At 43.8% G+C, this 17,078-nt stretch overlaps 1 long non-coding RNA gene across 1 annotated transcript; it reads right to left on the bottom strand.

Moving 5' to 3' along the window:
* Positions 1–612: 612 nt before the first annotated feature.
* LOC138066376 (uncharacterized) lies at positions 613–16,448 on the bottom strand. The gene is made up of 4 exons (XR_011139800.1): positions 12,868–16,448; positions 11,330–11,461; positions 8,848–8,969; positions 613–2,754 (listed from the first exon to the last, which is right to left on the bottom strand). It is a non-coding gene; the product is annotated as an uncharacterized lncRNA (long non-coding RNA).
* Between the last annotated feature and the right edge of the window lie 630 nt (positions 16,449–17,078).

A 17,078-nucleotide genomic window follows, 5' to 3' on the forward strand; every position in this document is an offset into this window, starting at 1 on the left:
TGCCCGCCGGAGTGCAGCGTGTCCTCCCCCACTGCCAGGTCCTCTGCACCGTCAGGCAGTTGATTCTCCAGCAAGCTGAGATGACACATCAGAAAAAGCGGTTGCCCCATCACTGATCTCCTTCGCCTTCTGGAAGACACCTGTGAGCTGAAGAAAGCGCTAGGTTGGCTGCCTGCATTCAGCCGTGCAAGGTGGACACCTCCAGAGCCCTGCTCTGGGCAACCACACAGGCAGGACCCCAGGTCCCCAGGCTGGACACAAAACTCAGCCCAGACAAAACAACAGCTAAGTGCTAGGGGAAGAAAACAAAGCAGGAACACGGATGAGTCAGGCACCACAGAGCTGTGCAACAATTTCTGCCTAAGCATCAATGGTTGCGCCATCGCTGTGGCCCTAATGAGCAAAAAGGAAAGTAAATTTGCATAATACATTGAAGCTAATCCCCAAATCCACATTTCGATGAATTCACACATCTGCAGTTTCTTTAGGAGTTGTATTAGAGAATGGATGCTTTCATTACTTGCTAAAGGGCACACACGCTAAAACTGTGATGTAGGAACAATTTATTACAGGTTTATAACCATGAGCAAAGTATAGAGGAACAAAAGGACTTGCTATAAGAGGCTGCAATGTGAGGCATTGCCTTTGCAGTTGCCCTTCCATGGTTCAAGGCACAATATTTATTCAAATCCTGCTGGAGCAGGTTTCCCAACATGTGACGCTAGCCCTTCTCTGGAGGCCCGGATCTGAGAGGTGCAGAGAAGCTGAGGGAGGCCACCATCCACAACTATTTCTTTTCATCATTCACTTTACCCAAGACTCCAGGGCACAGCTGTTGTTCTGTGTATTGGCTATGCTGAAAATGGAAATGACCCAGGAAAAGAAACTAGTTAACAGGCTGCCTGGCCACAGAAACCCCCCTTAGCTCCTCATGTCTGGAAAGCAAGGAGTAGACAGGCTGTGGAGGAGGAGCACAAAGGGGGCCAGAGGGCTTGCTGTTCAAAACTAACGTTGAGTAAAACCCAAGTATGTTGCGATCCCTTAAGGGAGAAACACTAAGAGGACGTACGAGAGGGCTTCCTAAATAACATTGCTTCATTTGAGCTCTCTGCCTCCCCGCAGGTTCAATAGTGCCTTCAGAAATGGGTAGGCTGGCAGAGGAGATGAGCACTGGGGAGCACCACTTATCGCTGTCGCAGGGCTGAGGCAGGTTCTCCCACACGGTTTCACACTGTGCAGAAAAACTGTGCCAGCTAGTGTTTTCCTGCTGCTCCATAATCGCTCGCAGCTGAAACCGCTTCAAAGTGCAGAGCCGCATGCCTTCAGCCTGCTTGCTAGGGCCTGCTATCTACTGCACACCTTCCCCATATGAAAATAGGCTGTGGGAACCAGCAGGTGCACTGGTATATCTTTCTGTACACACCTCGGGCTAGGCTGGGACTTGGACTATGGAGGCATACAGGGAGAGGATGGAGTCACCACAGGTTTCTGAGCATCCCGACAGCTCCTCGATGGTGGAAACACATACCTTCCTCCTCAGCCCTGAGACAGCAGAGACTCACGAGGAGGTGCTCAGCCTAGAGCTGAACTTTTTAGGCAGCACCTAATGCAGCTAAAGTGTGTGCAGGGGTGTTGTTGTGCCACTTCTCAGGAAGGCAGAAGACAAATTGTCACCGCTGTGGGGTGTGAGGGGGGGCTCTGAACCAGGGATTGCACTCTGAGGCAAAATCCACCCCGTCCCCTGGAGCTAATCGCAGACCTGTGGAGGTCACACGCAAACCTGCGCTCGGGGCTGGGTCTCGAGGCGCATTGCAGCCCGTGTGCTTTACTGGCAGGATGGCACCTGGCAAATGCTAAAGAAAGTATTACCTGAGGAATTTTGTTATGTACTGCTGTAATATCTTTTTGTTTCTCAATAAACATGCTTCGAGTACCTTACGAACTTGCAAGTTCTTGCAAGCCGTACTTCATTCCTCGCTCGGTTTGGTTCTCCTGCTGCGAGCCCACTTACCAGCACACGCTCCCCGCTCTCTCCTTGCCCACATCTGCAAAGTTCATCGCGTGCTTCCCATTAGGGCTGACAAACCAAAGAGGAAGCAGTGTTATGTAACACATATTCATACCGACTGGATGCTACGGGCGCACAGGGACATACTGAAGAGCTGCCGGCTGAGGAGGTATGTAGGTGCAGGAAATAGGTGAACTGATGCCAGACCTTTATGAATAGAAGAAAACATCTAAGCTAAGGAAGCCTGTTTGTCTTTCTTCCCCTTCCCTCCCCAAGGACATGCCTCTAGGTTGTCTTAAACCATATGCCCCTGCACTGGGAAATCATACATTTAGTAGGAACGCTGCTAAGCTTTCAAGATCAATCAGACACAAGCCGTCAGGCTTTTTTCTGTCAGTCACAGGGCCGTGAGGCTTCGCTGGAACGCACGGCTGAGAGACAGCGAGATGTTTAGGCTGTACTCGTCCCTCCCGAACTCCGGAAAGGCGGCACACGGTCCTGTTTGCTCACGCTCGCCCTGCCGCCCCGGGGAACTGCAGCAGCGATTCTGGGAATGCAGCTCTGACATCACCTTCCTGGCACGCTCGCAAAATCGATGGCTGCGTTATCTGTCACGCTCCGACCCAGGGGGCCAAACCACATCCTCGTGTTAACTCTTCTGGTCTCGGTGAAGCTGAACCAGGAATGCACTCGTCCCATGAGCTCTGCATTTCTTTCCTCCCATAAACTTCAGTGGAAATGAGAGACTGCGGAGGGAAGCAAGTGGTATTTCAGACAAAGGAATTTTGCACAGAAAGACATAACCGAGTCTTCACTAAAGGCTCCCTCTGAGATACATTACGGTAGGGCGTCTGTGACAGCACGAAGCTCAGCCTTAATTACCTTGGCTGTTGCAGTGGAGGTACCTGAGCCCTGTAGTGCAAGGCTGGCTCAGGGATACATGCCACTCACTGCAACTACACTGCAACCCTACCTTGCCGAGCACACGAACGCCGTAACGAGAAACCTCAGTTCAGCTGAGTCATCAGGATCCAGGGAAAACAAAAAGTTATTAGCCAAGGGACGTACTTCAGAGAGGGAAATGCTGGATGCTTATTTAACCAGCTGATGTTGGAAGAGAATTGGGTGCTGGGTCTAAGTTGCTCTTTTGGATTTGTATTTTCTGTAACTTGGTAGCCATGGACCAGGCAGGTCAGACTACTTGAGACGTGGAAACCTTTTTGACTTGCAGCAAGCTGCAGCTCACCCCCGTGCTCAGACAGGCTGGGTACCCCAAAGCAGAGCAGGAGCCTCAAGAAACTCCAGAAGGAAGCTGTACTGACCACACATGGTGCTTTTGAGGCAAATGCTCCAAGGCCCACTGTTCCACAGCTGTGATATGCTTTAATACTACTGCTAGAGTTTTATTACAAACAAAATCGAGGAATAAAACTTGTTGGCAGGTTGATTGTCGTTGAATAGTTTTACTACATCTAAAGGTTAAGTGGTAGAAGCAGAAGAGATGCAGGAAAGGATTTGGGAAGAGTTGGGTCCTGAGCGCTTATAGCTAGAGCTGCTCTCCCCAGGGACGCCATTTCTGGGTTGCTTCTGATAATGTATTCCTCCTGGTTCAGCTCTCCTACCACTTTCTTCTGGATTCAGTTTCATGGGGTGAAAAAATCATTACAGTGGATGAGTTCACAGAGCATAACATCTGCTTGTCATCCCAGGGATAAGAGAGGTAAGGGAAAAAGAGAGAAAAAGAGCCATAGGTGCAGAAGTCAGGAGGGGAAAGAACAAACCCACTCAGCCTAGCATTCCTCATCAGAACCTCTTTCACAGATGACCTATTGCCAACCTGATGCCAATTACTCATGCAGGAGTTAGCAAAGTAATGTAAAGTTAGCTTCATGAACACAGTTTTTCCAGCGTTTGCCTTACTTCTCAGCTTTCCATGACTCTTCTCTATTTTCCCCTCTTACTGCATTTGAGAAATTATGACACTTCAATCTTTGTAACTGCTGAGTCTGCTGTCTGCACACAAATAATCTACCTGAAGTTCACTGAAAAGAAATGCCCACTTTTCAGGGAAATTTTTGGTTATGAGTCATAGTTATCTCAGCTGAAAATAGCTACTAAGATTCACTTATTTCACTTTATTTTTTTCATTGTTTTCTAGTTGCTCAATATGCACGTCTTTGTTCATCCTATAATATTTCTTAAAGGAAAGGGAGAAAAAGTGTGACAGTGATTCATTCATGCAGAGCAAATTTTATTTGGAACCTTCAGTTATCTGTTGAGAAAAGCATTAAATTAAAACCAAAAAGGGGAAGAATCGAATTTAGGAAAAAAATTCTCCAAAGACTTTCCCCTCCCTCAGAATAAGGTGGCCGACTTTCCTTTCATTTTGCTACTCTGCTCTAATGACTTCAGCAGATTTATGCTAGCGTAAGAAAGATATTAATTAACCCCAAAGATTTATTTTTCTCTGGAAGAATTCAGTGTTTGGCCATATTCCAAAAATTGTAGGACACTTCTGTGTGATTATCAAAAAGAGGCGGTACTCATCCCATCTACTACCAGGTACTTAACAGAGAGCTAAGAAGAATTTATAATCTGCCTATGTTGTCAGTGGCAAGTGAGGGACCCTTCAAGGGGTGACTCAGCTCGCAGGAGAATGAAGTCACCCTTCAGAAGCGTCTCTCTTCCCAGTACCTGCTGGGGGAGCCATGGGCAACTGACACCTTTGCGTCAGAGCCTTCACGAAACGCTTGAAGCGGCAGCACTTAGCAGACGTCAGGGTGTGCCCAAAACAAGTGATCAAACGGCCAGAGAAGGCTTATGTAAAGGCATATTGTGGGCGAGGACTATACGATCCTTTTAAATAAGAGCTTGTGGAAAGGAGGCACAGAGGCTGGGAGGACAGGTGCAATGCTGGCCGAGCACTCATATTTGCTTAACAAACACAAAGCAGATATTGCTGTGGAACAACCTGCCCTTCGAAAGAGTGCCTGCTACAGGCAAGCTTAGTATTATAGTGACAGAAAATTCTTGTCACTGAGTTGCTCGGTCTTGGTTTATAAGTATTCATGGTCCCTAGTAGGAGGATTAGATGGAAATGGCCCAGGCTGTAAGCACAAATGCAGCTTTACTCATGCATGTCATCCCTAACTGCAGCCCCAGGACCTGGTGGATCGGTGCTCACGCCTACACGCCCAGACTGTACAGGATCAGAATGACCTCCACTGATACCGGGGACAACTAATATAGTATTGAGGCAGCATTTCTAATTAGCAAAAACCATATCCATTTTTCCTCAGCATCATAATCTTTTCAGGGTACAAGCAAAGAGCTAGGTCAAGCAGCACTAATTGGCACTTGCCCAGAGTGCACATCTCCCTTTCCCCAATAGCTCAGAGGGACTTCATTTTTATGCCACAAGCTCATTTGGACTGTACTCCTCCCAGACACTACAAGGACAAAGCAGCATATGTGATATTCTTGTTCATTCCTCTCTCCCCCAGCTAAAAGGTGGTAGAACACCCAAGTGCCATGACTACCTATCCCTGCAGTTGGATAATGGCAGGTGCTACCTGCCATATCCTCATGCCTACCATTAGCAGCTAGTGGCCAGGCTGTGAGGGCACAATATACAGTAACCCCTGACAAGGGCTTGCTCAGAACCGGGCAGGATCACTCAGCCTGAAGCTGCCCACAAAGAGCTGCAGATCACAGCTCCAGGGTGTTGAATGATGGAGCAGTAAGGAGGCAGATGAAATTCAACACTGTAAGCACAGTGTTATTACACACACAGGCACACACGCACACACGCATGCACAGAGCTATCCATCCGCAACACTGACAGTGAATCAGTTGCTAGCACTAAGGAAAGAGATTTCCAAGGCACTGGGAGTCCTGAATCCTGAAAATGTCAGCTCAGTGTTAAGAGACAGTCAAAGGCAAAACAACGTTACCTGCAAGGAAGACAGAAAATACAAACTGGTGACCGTGCAAAGCCCAGGCATGCTCATGCCTTGGATACTATGCACTGTTCTGACCAATCCTTTTTTAAAAAAATACATCTAGCAGGAATAGAAAAGAAAAACAAAAAGGGGAAGATGATGAACAGAAGCATGGAAAGGTTTTTGTATGAGAAAGACTAGCCTCTTCTGCTTGGAAGGAGAAGTTGAAGGGGGGGAGGGGTACGAGACATTTTATAGACATAAAATCCCTAGCGCCATGGTGAATAAAGTGCACACTTCATTATTTCTCACCCTAGAAGAAGCAGCACCCTAGACAGAAAATAGCCTGCCAACAGGGTTGACATAAAACAAAGGAAATGGTTCTTCCCTCAACTCACTGCTGAACTATAGAACATGCTGCCTCAGGGGGCTCTGGAGATGCAAAAGAAAAGCGGTTCAAAAAGCAAACTAGACACATTCACCCAGGAAAAGGCCACTGTGGTGATTAAAAAATTTTTAAAATAGGATAAACTCTTCTCTAGATATGTAAGAAAGTGGCTTCACATAAATCTTTAATTAAAAGTAGGAGAGGAGAATACATGCCTGAAAATACGTGTTCAAGACAATTAGTAGGAATAGGCAAAAAGCCTAGAAGAAATAAGTACTTGTGACAAAAAAGACCTTAATTACTATCAAAAGTCCAGCTGCTGTGTGCGGGGTGACAGAGCAGTGCTAGAGAGATATAGAAGATGACAATATACGGGATCAGCAGGGACTCCAGCGTGAGAAGTAAATGAAAAAGGACATGGACCCTCAACTCAGTAAATTAAGAGGCTGCAATGTGTGCCAAGTATATAGAAAACTCTGCATCATATAGATATATCTGCATCAGAAATTCCCCTGGATCTGAATCTAGGTTACGTCCCCTGCTGTGAATCATTTTCCCAGCAACTTCTCAGTTAGCTGAAGGCCTGGTATCCCTGGTGGATCTGGGCTTCTGCATGTAATGAAGCGGAGAGCAGTGCACAAGAACCACACCAGTGAGCACTGCGGGCTTGTCAAAGGCTAACAAACTCTTGGGAGAGTCTCTTGTTCAAATGGGCAATTTCAGGTTTCCCCTTCTGCCCTCCCCTGCTCCCTCCTGAGTATTCAGGTTTGTTTGTCATTTTCCAACCAAATAACAACGCTGGACAAGCAGCCCCCTTCTGTCTGCCAGGGTACTGCAAGAAATGAGTTCAAGACAGTTGGGGCTGTTGGGACTTCTTTATTTGATTTTGGGTCCCCACATTCAGGTTAGACACTCAGCTCTCTTGCCCCTTCATTCCTCGTCTTGTGAGATGAATATAGCACCAAGCAATATCACAAGGTCACTAAGCATGATAAAAAATAACCTTGGATAGAAAAATGTTTGAAATGTAGTTGTTACTGCGATTGTTATAACAAAAGCAAAAGATACAATTACATTAAAGAAAACAACTAGAAGCTGTCCTCTTATTGCCATTACTGTAGCCCTTCTGTCTCCAAAGGAAAACAGGTGGCAAACCTCAGGAGGAGCTGAAAGTTGGAAGCACATTTGTTCATAATGTGGCAGAAGCTGATCTCCCGATCGCAAAGCTTTGGTTAGTGATGAGAACAAGAAAGACCGGTGATGTTTTGCTTTAGGCTGTCTGAGAGGAGGCTACAATGGCTCAAGTGCCATAGTGGGGTCAGCCAGGGACGGGATCCAGTGGTATGCTGGACAGGAAGAGACAAGACAAAAACGTAAGGAGGCAGAGAACCAGGTAAGGTGGAGCACAATGACGCTTCTGCTATGGGAAATGGAAAATTCTATCGGCACCCACCTTCCATTTAGTATGCGATTCACACACACCTGAGGAGATCCCTACTGTTTAATGCAAGGCTTAAACAACGGAAAGGCTAAAGATTTGAGCAGCAAATCTATATTTGCTCTTTTCAAATATCAAGGGTTACTTCAGGACAGCGATAAATCAAAGTCCCGTCAAGCTAGTGAAGATCAGGCGGCTGCTCTCTTATCAGCCCACACAGGACAAAACAAGTGTAACACTGGAGTCAGCAACTTGGCTGAAGCCAGCTGATAACAGAGCTTGGTTGGGCTTGTGGCTGGGTTGTTAGCTGAATGCGGCCAGCTTTAGCATCTAGGCCAGAAGGAGGGATTAGTCTGAAGTTTTCATCCTGCATCCGTTTTCTTCGGTGGGATGTACGGATGCAGGTTATTAGCAGACTGCAGGGCAAGAACCTTGAAGCTTTTATCTAACAGGTTTAAACAAACAAACAAACAAAAATGGACAAAAATATGGATTTAGGGTTTTCCAAAGATAAAACCGATGGGCTTGAAACACAAAGAACAAAACCACACCAGGAAAAAATGTAGCTTTTAAAATTTGTATTGGCATCACGTGATCTAACAGATTAAAATGCTACAATAAACAAGGCAAATTATATTTTTAGTACGTTTGCGGTTTGGATATCTAGCAGCTATTAAGAATGTGCCTCTTTTTGCAGGGAAGAAAAGGCAAGAGAGAGAAATATTTCCAGCAATAAGTTGCTTTATGCGATTCAGTTGAGTAAAGAAAGGCCTAGCTTATATCCTGCTGTTTAGTAACAATTCATTTATACAGCTCTGAGTCATTCTCAGCACAGCAGCAATGTAAGCTGTTTACTGAACCGCTGCAAATTTCTGTGCGGCACTTACGGATAATATCTAATGCTTTGTAGTATACCAAGCATTAAATGTCTGCTGAGATCGATTCATACCTGAAGCAAAGCAGAGGTACACAATGAATCTCAAAGCCACTGTTGCAAATATACTCCAAAAACAAGTGGGGTTATTTCAACCAGGGAACAGAAGGAAACAAACAAATATCTTTTCTTACTCACAGGTACTGAAGGTGCAGCTGAACCAACTTTACATTTTCCAGAACCATCTCATTAGAAGAAGAGTAGGTTGAACCGATGCGTGGAGGTACGCTTAAATATCAGGTTGTTTTCTAAGAAACTGGCTGGGGAGAACAAAAAGAGGATGTAATTAGAGAAAGGGCCACTTTCTGCCTTACGTTCTGAGGATATAATATGCAGTATTTTAGGACCATGAGTGGGTGTTCTTTCGTTGTTTAATTCATGGGGACTTTTCATCACCTCTGTCGGGAAAGATCCTTAGTAAAGCTACCGAATTACTTTACGGCAACACAGCAAAAAACATGCTTGCAGTACACGTCTCAAGAACTGGACGTATGCCAGTCATTTAACGGTTATTTGGGTCAGCAGCTTACTAGATAATTTCAGGACATTTGGAGCTTACTGTTCCTTTGCTGGCACTGGAGGACCATACAAATAGCAAGGCATGGAGATGTTGCAGCACTTGAGCGCCACATGACACAGCGGCGGCTGCCTGGCTTCATGTCCTTTGGTGGCAGCGTAGAGTACGCTCTGCCATCCTCGCCCAGAGCCAACGGCCGTCACTGCAGGGCCTGGGGCACCTCCGGCCAGCTGCTGGAGAAGTCTACCTTCCTCTGCCGGTAACATACAGAACACAAGACACCTTGTTTAGGAGCGCCGGTCTACTCTCCTTTGCCTCCCCATCAAGGGTGTCAAGCTTAAAATGTAAGGTCACCCATTTCTAAATGAGCCTTGTGGGATCAGCGATCCTGTGCTTGGCATTGAGATTTATTTTAAAAGAAAACCGTATGTGAAAATGACCAACTGCTAATAAATACTGCAGACTCTAGGGGCTGCTCACCGTGACAATGTTCTCTGTCTTGAAAAAAGACAGAGACAGATTTAAAGCAATGACAAACAAATACAAACCATGCATTTGGGGAGGTTGTTCTAAAGTAGTTCTTTTGGCTAATGACAGCTTTATTGCACAATACCACTTCATTTTCAGCTACAACATTTTAATAATTTTGTGCTTTTATTTATTATTTTTCAGCCTTTTAAAATTCAATTTTCAACTTATTTCTTAGCTAATATTAAACATTTTCATCAGTGCTGACCGAACCTAGGGAGTATTTGTGTTTCTAGCCTGGATTAGGCCTTTATTTCTCTTTGTTTTAAACGCATGAAAGTCAAGGGCATTTTCTGTTCTCTATGCCACAGTGAATTCTGTGTTGTTAAGACTGTAAATGGGCCACATCATTCATGAATTACTAATCCCTATCACTCGCATTTTCTGTAGAATATATACTAAATACAGGCATTATGTTTGGAAAAACAAAGCTGGAGAACTCTGAGGCTATTTTTCTCATTAGGAGTCTTTAGAATATACCCTAAAAAATAGCAAGATAGTTTAGTCACCATGTATAAGTGCAATTCATTAACTGCAATGGAAATTAGACCCTTGAATTGAGAAGCTGATTAAGATAATTAGATATAAAGCCTGAAAGAAATCTACACAGACTTTTCTTAAAAATCTCATTTATACTTATGTAAATAGGAAGCAACTCCACTGTCATTTTCTGGATTTATACTAGTTAGCTCCTTTAAGCTCTCAATATCAGCAAAAGACATTGAAGTAAAACAATTAACAGGTAGGCTTCCAGATGAACTTAACGTCACCATGCTGTTATTTCCAAAGGTACTTTGGCATTCTGACGGACTATTTATTAAAAAAAATAAAAGCTAGATTAATTTAAAGGGCCATCACCAATTTAAAGAGCTGCCAGCTTTTACAGCATTAGCAAAAGAAGAGCTGAAAGGTTTCAGCTGCTCCTTCTGCTTCTTGCAGGATAGTCACTAATTTTTATCAGTTGGCTTCCTTCAGAAGGAACTTTCTTCCCTGCTATCTTTCTTCCTTTCACCAACTGTATTGAGACCACAATTTGGAACAAATCAAAAACATTAAATAAAAGCTGTACACAAGCCAAGTAGAAAAGTGGAAAAATGCAGCAGGGGGAACAACATATATGATTATACGCAGGTAGGAATTTTATCTGTGTGCTTTTTCTGTGCAGTTGACGTCCATGCACTCATCAGAAAGCATATGCCTTTCCTGGCTTGTATTTGCTAGGGAGCACTGGGAAGATTTCTAACTGTGTGACCTGCTCTTTAAGCCTCCACATCCCACTGGTGATATTTAGTTGTCACTAGAGCTGTGCCAGTCTGTCTGACATGGAGCTAATGTGAGTTGAAAGGCAGCCTGCCTAGACAGGAGTGAAAAACTGAGCCCTGCAGTCTGCCTCTTTTTTGCATCCAAAATCTGGATTACTGCATAACTAATCTAGGGTACTGCACAACTGCCACGATAAATATGGAGAGCTCCCTCAGACCCAGCTGGCCTATGACAATTCCAGGGAGCATACACACTCATACTTAAAATCTGACCAGAAGCAGCTATTAAAAACCTGAAAAAAACAACCCTTACCCATTAAAAGAAAATGTTATTCCATCCTTTGGAACTGGTTTTCCCCTAAATAAAAAGTAACCTCAGCCTTGAGGAACTGAAGCAACCAGGAGCAAGTAGCAGTCTGGAGAAGATCAGATACTTCAGTGAGAGCTGCTGACAAACACATTACAAAACAGTATTAACAATAAAGGAGCAAAGCGGAAATGAAGAAGGATGCTAGAACCTAATGGTAGCAGTAGTGGCTGAGCCCAAAAGGCTCCCTAGATCTCTGGGTTTACCTCTCCCAAGTAAATGCCTGCAAACCTTCTTGGGAGTCCTGGTTCCTCCATCAGCGCTTGGTGACATTTCAAGCAGACCAGCAACATGGGAATGTCTGTACAGCGTTAACATGGTATCACATGTTGTGATATAACACATCTAGGATAGGGAGAGGGACTCCAAAAAAAAAAAAAAAAAAAAAAGGAAAGAGGCCTCCCTTCGTTTGGTGTAAAAAAGGGGTAGAGTGGAGCTAGGCTCTTTAGGCACCTGATGTTCAAGAGCATCCGGGACACATGAAGCAGATATGGCATCTGGGGTTAACATCTTATTCCTTTGAAGTGTTGTTTCTTTTTCTTTTTTTAATTTTTCTTCTGCAGAAGGCTTTCTAGAGTAGCTCCTAGCAATCAAAGAGAGGCTGCCCAGCCTCCATGTAGGGGGCCACCACGTCATGGGGAGCACTGGTAACTTGCCTCTGAAAGACAGCCAGTTCTGGCTCCCGCAGCATTTGCAGCTCAGCGGGAGTTGGGAGTCACTGCCTTGCAGTGAGCAGATATCCCTGGCTGGTTACAAGCATGACATTCTTAATGAAAACAGAGCCAAATGCAAATAAGCCTCCTCCATCCAATCCCCAACTCCTAGTCCCATTTCACATTACTTAATGCTCTGAATTCAAATTTGTTGACTCAATGGGAGCATTTCATCAGCTTCACTGAGTTTAGGACCAGCCCTTCCCAACTGTCCTTTGACTGATAAACCTGAACCTTTGAAACCTCTGTCCCATGGGAACATATGTTTTATGGACTATCTTGACTTTAGCAAATAAATAAATAAAATGTAAAACCTAAAAGAGGTCTCCTTTTCACCAAACACACAGGAGAGTTTAGACTCCAGGACTGTATACTGTGTATCTTTCCCATTTGTGCTCTGGAATTTGATTTTTATTTATAAGGACAAATCACTGCAAATGACTTCTTTCAGAGTGCAGTAAGGCAAGGCAGCTTTCTAGCTATGTGTAACCCAGAGCATGAGACCAGTCTCTCTCTCTCCTGGGCATAACAGAGCCAAAGAAAAGTTCCCTCTCCTTCCCAGTTCCATCACTGCTCTGACATTTAATGTCACCTGCACACTGGTGGGGTTGAGGCTCTCCAGTAAATTTTCTGTTTGCAACAGCTGGATTTTAACCAAAATCTGTAGATGGCTTTATGAGCAACAATATGTATCAACCTTTCTTAACAGAAAATTGGGGTTTCTATTGCTAACTGCATGTGATTCAGCTCTCTCTGACTTCCCCACATTACCTTTAGGATAATTAGTCAGCTTTTTCATACAGTCATACGTCTCTGTCCTTTTCCCTGCTGCTAGGATGCTCTGTCAAAGTAGCTGCGGAAATTAAAGTTCAAAGTCAGAACTTCATAACAACCTGAGCGCATCTCAGGTTACACTGTTTATGAGAATCCATGAATAAACATACAATACTCTACACATTGCAGAGGTCAAGAATTGCTATAGACGTGGCACCCTGTGCATTAGAAAGTATATTACATAGCATACAGCTCACAACCTAAACAACTCAAATCACCTCTAGTACCAAAAAATTGTGGCTTTTTGCCCAATGGGACAAAACCAGAGCAAAATTACTTCTTTCTCCTTTGTAAATTAGGGTTGATGCACTGAAATTCAAAAAGTATGGATAAGGATACCCAAATAGATATGTGGTATTATTTTGACCCAGAGGTCTGACTCAACCCATTATTGGTGTAAACACAAAGTTTCTGGTCTTTTCAATAAATGTATCCTCCAATATCTATGGAGAAAGAAATAATACTCCAGAGATAAATGAAAAATATGTAGATATTAGATCCATTATTTTAATGGAAGTAATAAATCTCCCAAAGCATAGACTATTTCATGAAGATTGTTAAAAGCTGAGCATCCAAAGCAGAATCACAAGACATTTTTACTGGCAGTTTATTATATCGCACTTTTCTCCTGTGCTGAAGATTCATGCAAAGGTATCTTGGAATAAGGTGACACCTACAGTGCACTAAATGGTCTTCATCTCTATATAGTTTATTCTAATAATCATACAGTGTTACACAGTCAGTCAGTGGAACACTTAGGGCTCTCTCCCAGCAAACCAAATGACACACTGTAGATAACAAGTCAGCATCTGTTGTTCCCTCAAAAATTAGAGCTGGGTTTGGATTAAGGAATTAATAAATTAAAATAAATGGCTGCAGAGAAGGAAAAGATAGATTTCCCATGCAGTGACCTTCGACATAGCTTTCATCTGTTGTTTTTTAGGAGGCAGATCCAGTGACAGGAAGGCTGTATGACAACACTCCTAGACAGTCTGCTATGGAGAAGGTCATATAATCAAACTGGATACAATTATACCAAATATAAATACTGCACTGGAGCTCTGGACAGCTCTGCAAGCCGAGAAATGTTGTTGTATGGCCACAGATGTGCTGAGTATAGCACTGCTAAAAAACAGAGAACAGTTTCCCACCGATTACCTCTCCAAAAGTAGTATGATGGTCTTCACCTGACTATAAGCAAACGCTGGCAGCTTTAGACGGTGAGCATGAAGGTTTGGATGAAAAAACAACTGAACCTACTCTTGGCAGTGTTCCTGTAGGCTATGATGGGGCCCAGTGAAGCTCAGACCATAGGCAAATTGCTGTGCTATGCCATCAGTTGTCAGCTTGGGCTCCTGGACCTCCTTAACCATCACAAAGGACTTTGTGCTGAATCAAATTCTGTAGGAGTGTCTTAAGAAGAGGCTGAACAGCTCAGGCCCTCCCAGGGTTTTAGGTGCAGATTTGGGTGCATTTGTTTGTGAATCCAGGTAACCATGAGCAGAAGACAGATGACTAAATGTTCCACTCAGTTGAGATGGGTACCCACAGAGCATGTCCAATGTCATAAACTTTGGCTTCTAAATATGTTTTCTGACAAAATCCCAAGCATCAGCAGCCAGCTGTGCGTGCGAAAGCAGAAACCTCTGAGTTTGCTGACTTTTCCAGAACCTAGAACCAATTCAGCAATATGAGCATAGACCTTAGCACAGCTGCATGCTCATGGTGCCACATGCACAGGAACAGCCACGCTGCTTCCAGCACCGTGCTCACATCCCTGGCCCAGGGCTGTGTCCTGCCAAGTAGACCAAACAAGGGAGGTCAGGGCTGGCCTGTGCATTTCTACACTGCTCTGCACTGCGAGCTTGCACATAGGTAAAGGAAGGGATTCAATTGCTTTCAGATATAGGCAATGCGTTCTGCCTACCTTGCATTTCAGGAGCCTGAGTGCTTTTTTGGACCTACATGTCTGCAGCACCTTAAAAATCATGCAGGGAGGCATCCAGGGTGTTCAGGCCACTCCACAGTTGTGCAACAGCAGTGTTTGTGACAAGGTAGGGAAGTGGCAGTATCGGATCAGGCATCCAAATTTCACCTAGAACCTGTTTTAGGCACCTACTGTTTTGTTGGATCAAGTCCTAAATCTATTGCTATTGACCTCATTGAATAATCAAAAAAATGGGTCCATGCTCTTTTTCCAAAACTTTCCATCACAGCTGTGTTTTTCACATACTTATTTTTTCTTGAGTCATGGTTTTAAAGCTTTCTCTCAGACTTCTTAAAAGAAAATTTCCTTTCATCCTCCCTACCTAGCTCTTTAGGCCTTCCTGCTCATTTCTACATTCCAGTGGGAGCATAGAAACCACTGTGCTGTCCAGTGGCTGCCGAGTCACAGAAATCAATCAGCGTTGTATAATCTCCTGCACCAGGCACCATCTGGATCAGAAGCAACTCATGCAGCCTGGAGCTCCATCCACTACTGTGCTCTTTCCTAAAGGCAGACAGTGAATTGGATTAACTGTCCTAAGGAACCCCTTCTTCACCGTGTGAGCAGACACACATCTGCCACATGACAAACGGAGGGTGCCTCCCAGCACGTGACAGGGAAGCACAACGGGAAGCACATGTGCTTGCTTGGTTTGTGGACAGGGTGTGTGTTTTCCTTCTGTCGTATAACCAGAGGAGTGCCCGCCATCTGATAAGCGATGGCCATATCTTCTGATAGGAGAGGCATATGAAGAAAGGCTGCACGTAAGCTTTTGTCAGCTAGCTCGGGATGAGCTAGCTGAGCTAGCTAGCTAGGCAGCTCATCCTTGCTGAAAAGTTGGCTCGGATGGGAAATGGAGCTCCTCCTTGCACCTTTCAGAAATCATCAATATTATGTACCGGCCCTGTGTCTCTTACGAACCTGAGGACAAGGAAATGAGATTTAAGTATCACTTTGTTTGTATTTCCTTACCACTGTGAATATAGACTATAACAGATGGGAATGTTCCTACTAAAGGTTTGTTTATGCCAGATATTCTGGTTACAATTTGTTCCAAGCTGCTTGGAGTTCAAGTCATATTTAGTGCCTCAGTAAACTGAAGAACAAATATATGGCTGCATCAAGGGAAAGGGAAGCACTTCTTCAAACCACTGCATTTTAAACATTTCACCATACTGCACACAGAAATCACGAATATGTGTGGGATTTTTTTCTGTACTAAAAAGAAAAGACGTTGCTTCTGCTTACTTATTAAAATCTCAGTTTTCCTACAGTAGTTAGAGGTAAAAATTAGAATAAAATATACAGCATCTGTGATTCTGTAAAAAGACCGCAAAAACAGTCTTCTAGACTTCATAGAAAGATAATCAACAGACTGAAAGGAGGTCTAGTACATCTTATTTATTTTCTAACATGAAGTGATAGCACACGCATCCATTTTTGGATTCCCAGAGATTTAAAGCATGGCCTGAAACCTTTATAAATATAAAGCTGGCTACTATCTCATGATGAAAAATTAATCATAGAGGCATTAAGTGACTTACCCCAGGCTTTGCAGTAAATTAGTGGCAGCTATGATAAAGCCCTGGGGTCTTAATCTCTGTCTCCTGCTCTAGCCAATGCCCCTCATCCGTTATATCTGACAATTGTTCCCATAGAAGGCCAACTATTGGTTAGTTATTTTTACTAGAAATGTATGTTGCTATCTCATCATTGCGCTGATTATATCAATAACAGCAAACTACGTATATGATGATACTGACCAACTATAAACCCATCCTGGAAATTTCTGGTAGTTAAATATTATGGTAAGAGGATCTAGTTATCACCAACTTTAAGATTTTAATTCTCTGCTGTTTATTATGCTAAAAAGTTTGAAAAGTCCTCATCACTTGCTTTAAAATGAATATTCATATCTGCTAATCTCTATTGAATTGTTCCATGCCTGTGTTGCACCCAAGATGTTAACAGAGCGTGACAACTCTCAACCACTGAGGAAAATACGTGCATATATAGTGGCCACTGTCACACGGCACTTCAAAACAGTGCAAGGAGGGGAAAACTAGTGAGAGAAAATATGACATGTCACAACTATGGAAACTAAAGGAACGTACACACATACACATTTCTTCCTACCGATGTGGGTGCTTTTATGAGTGCA

This window comes from Struthio camelus, chromosome 1 (assembly GCF_040807025.1).
Source record: "Struthio camelus isolate bStrCam1 chromosome 1, bStrCam1.hap1, whole genome shotgun sequence".
Taxonomy (NCBI): Eukaryota; Metazoa; Chordata; class Aves; order Struthioniformes; family Struthionidae; genus Struthio; species Struthio camelus.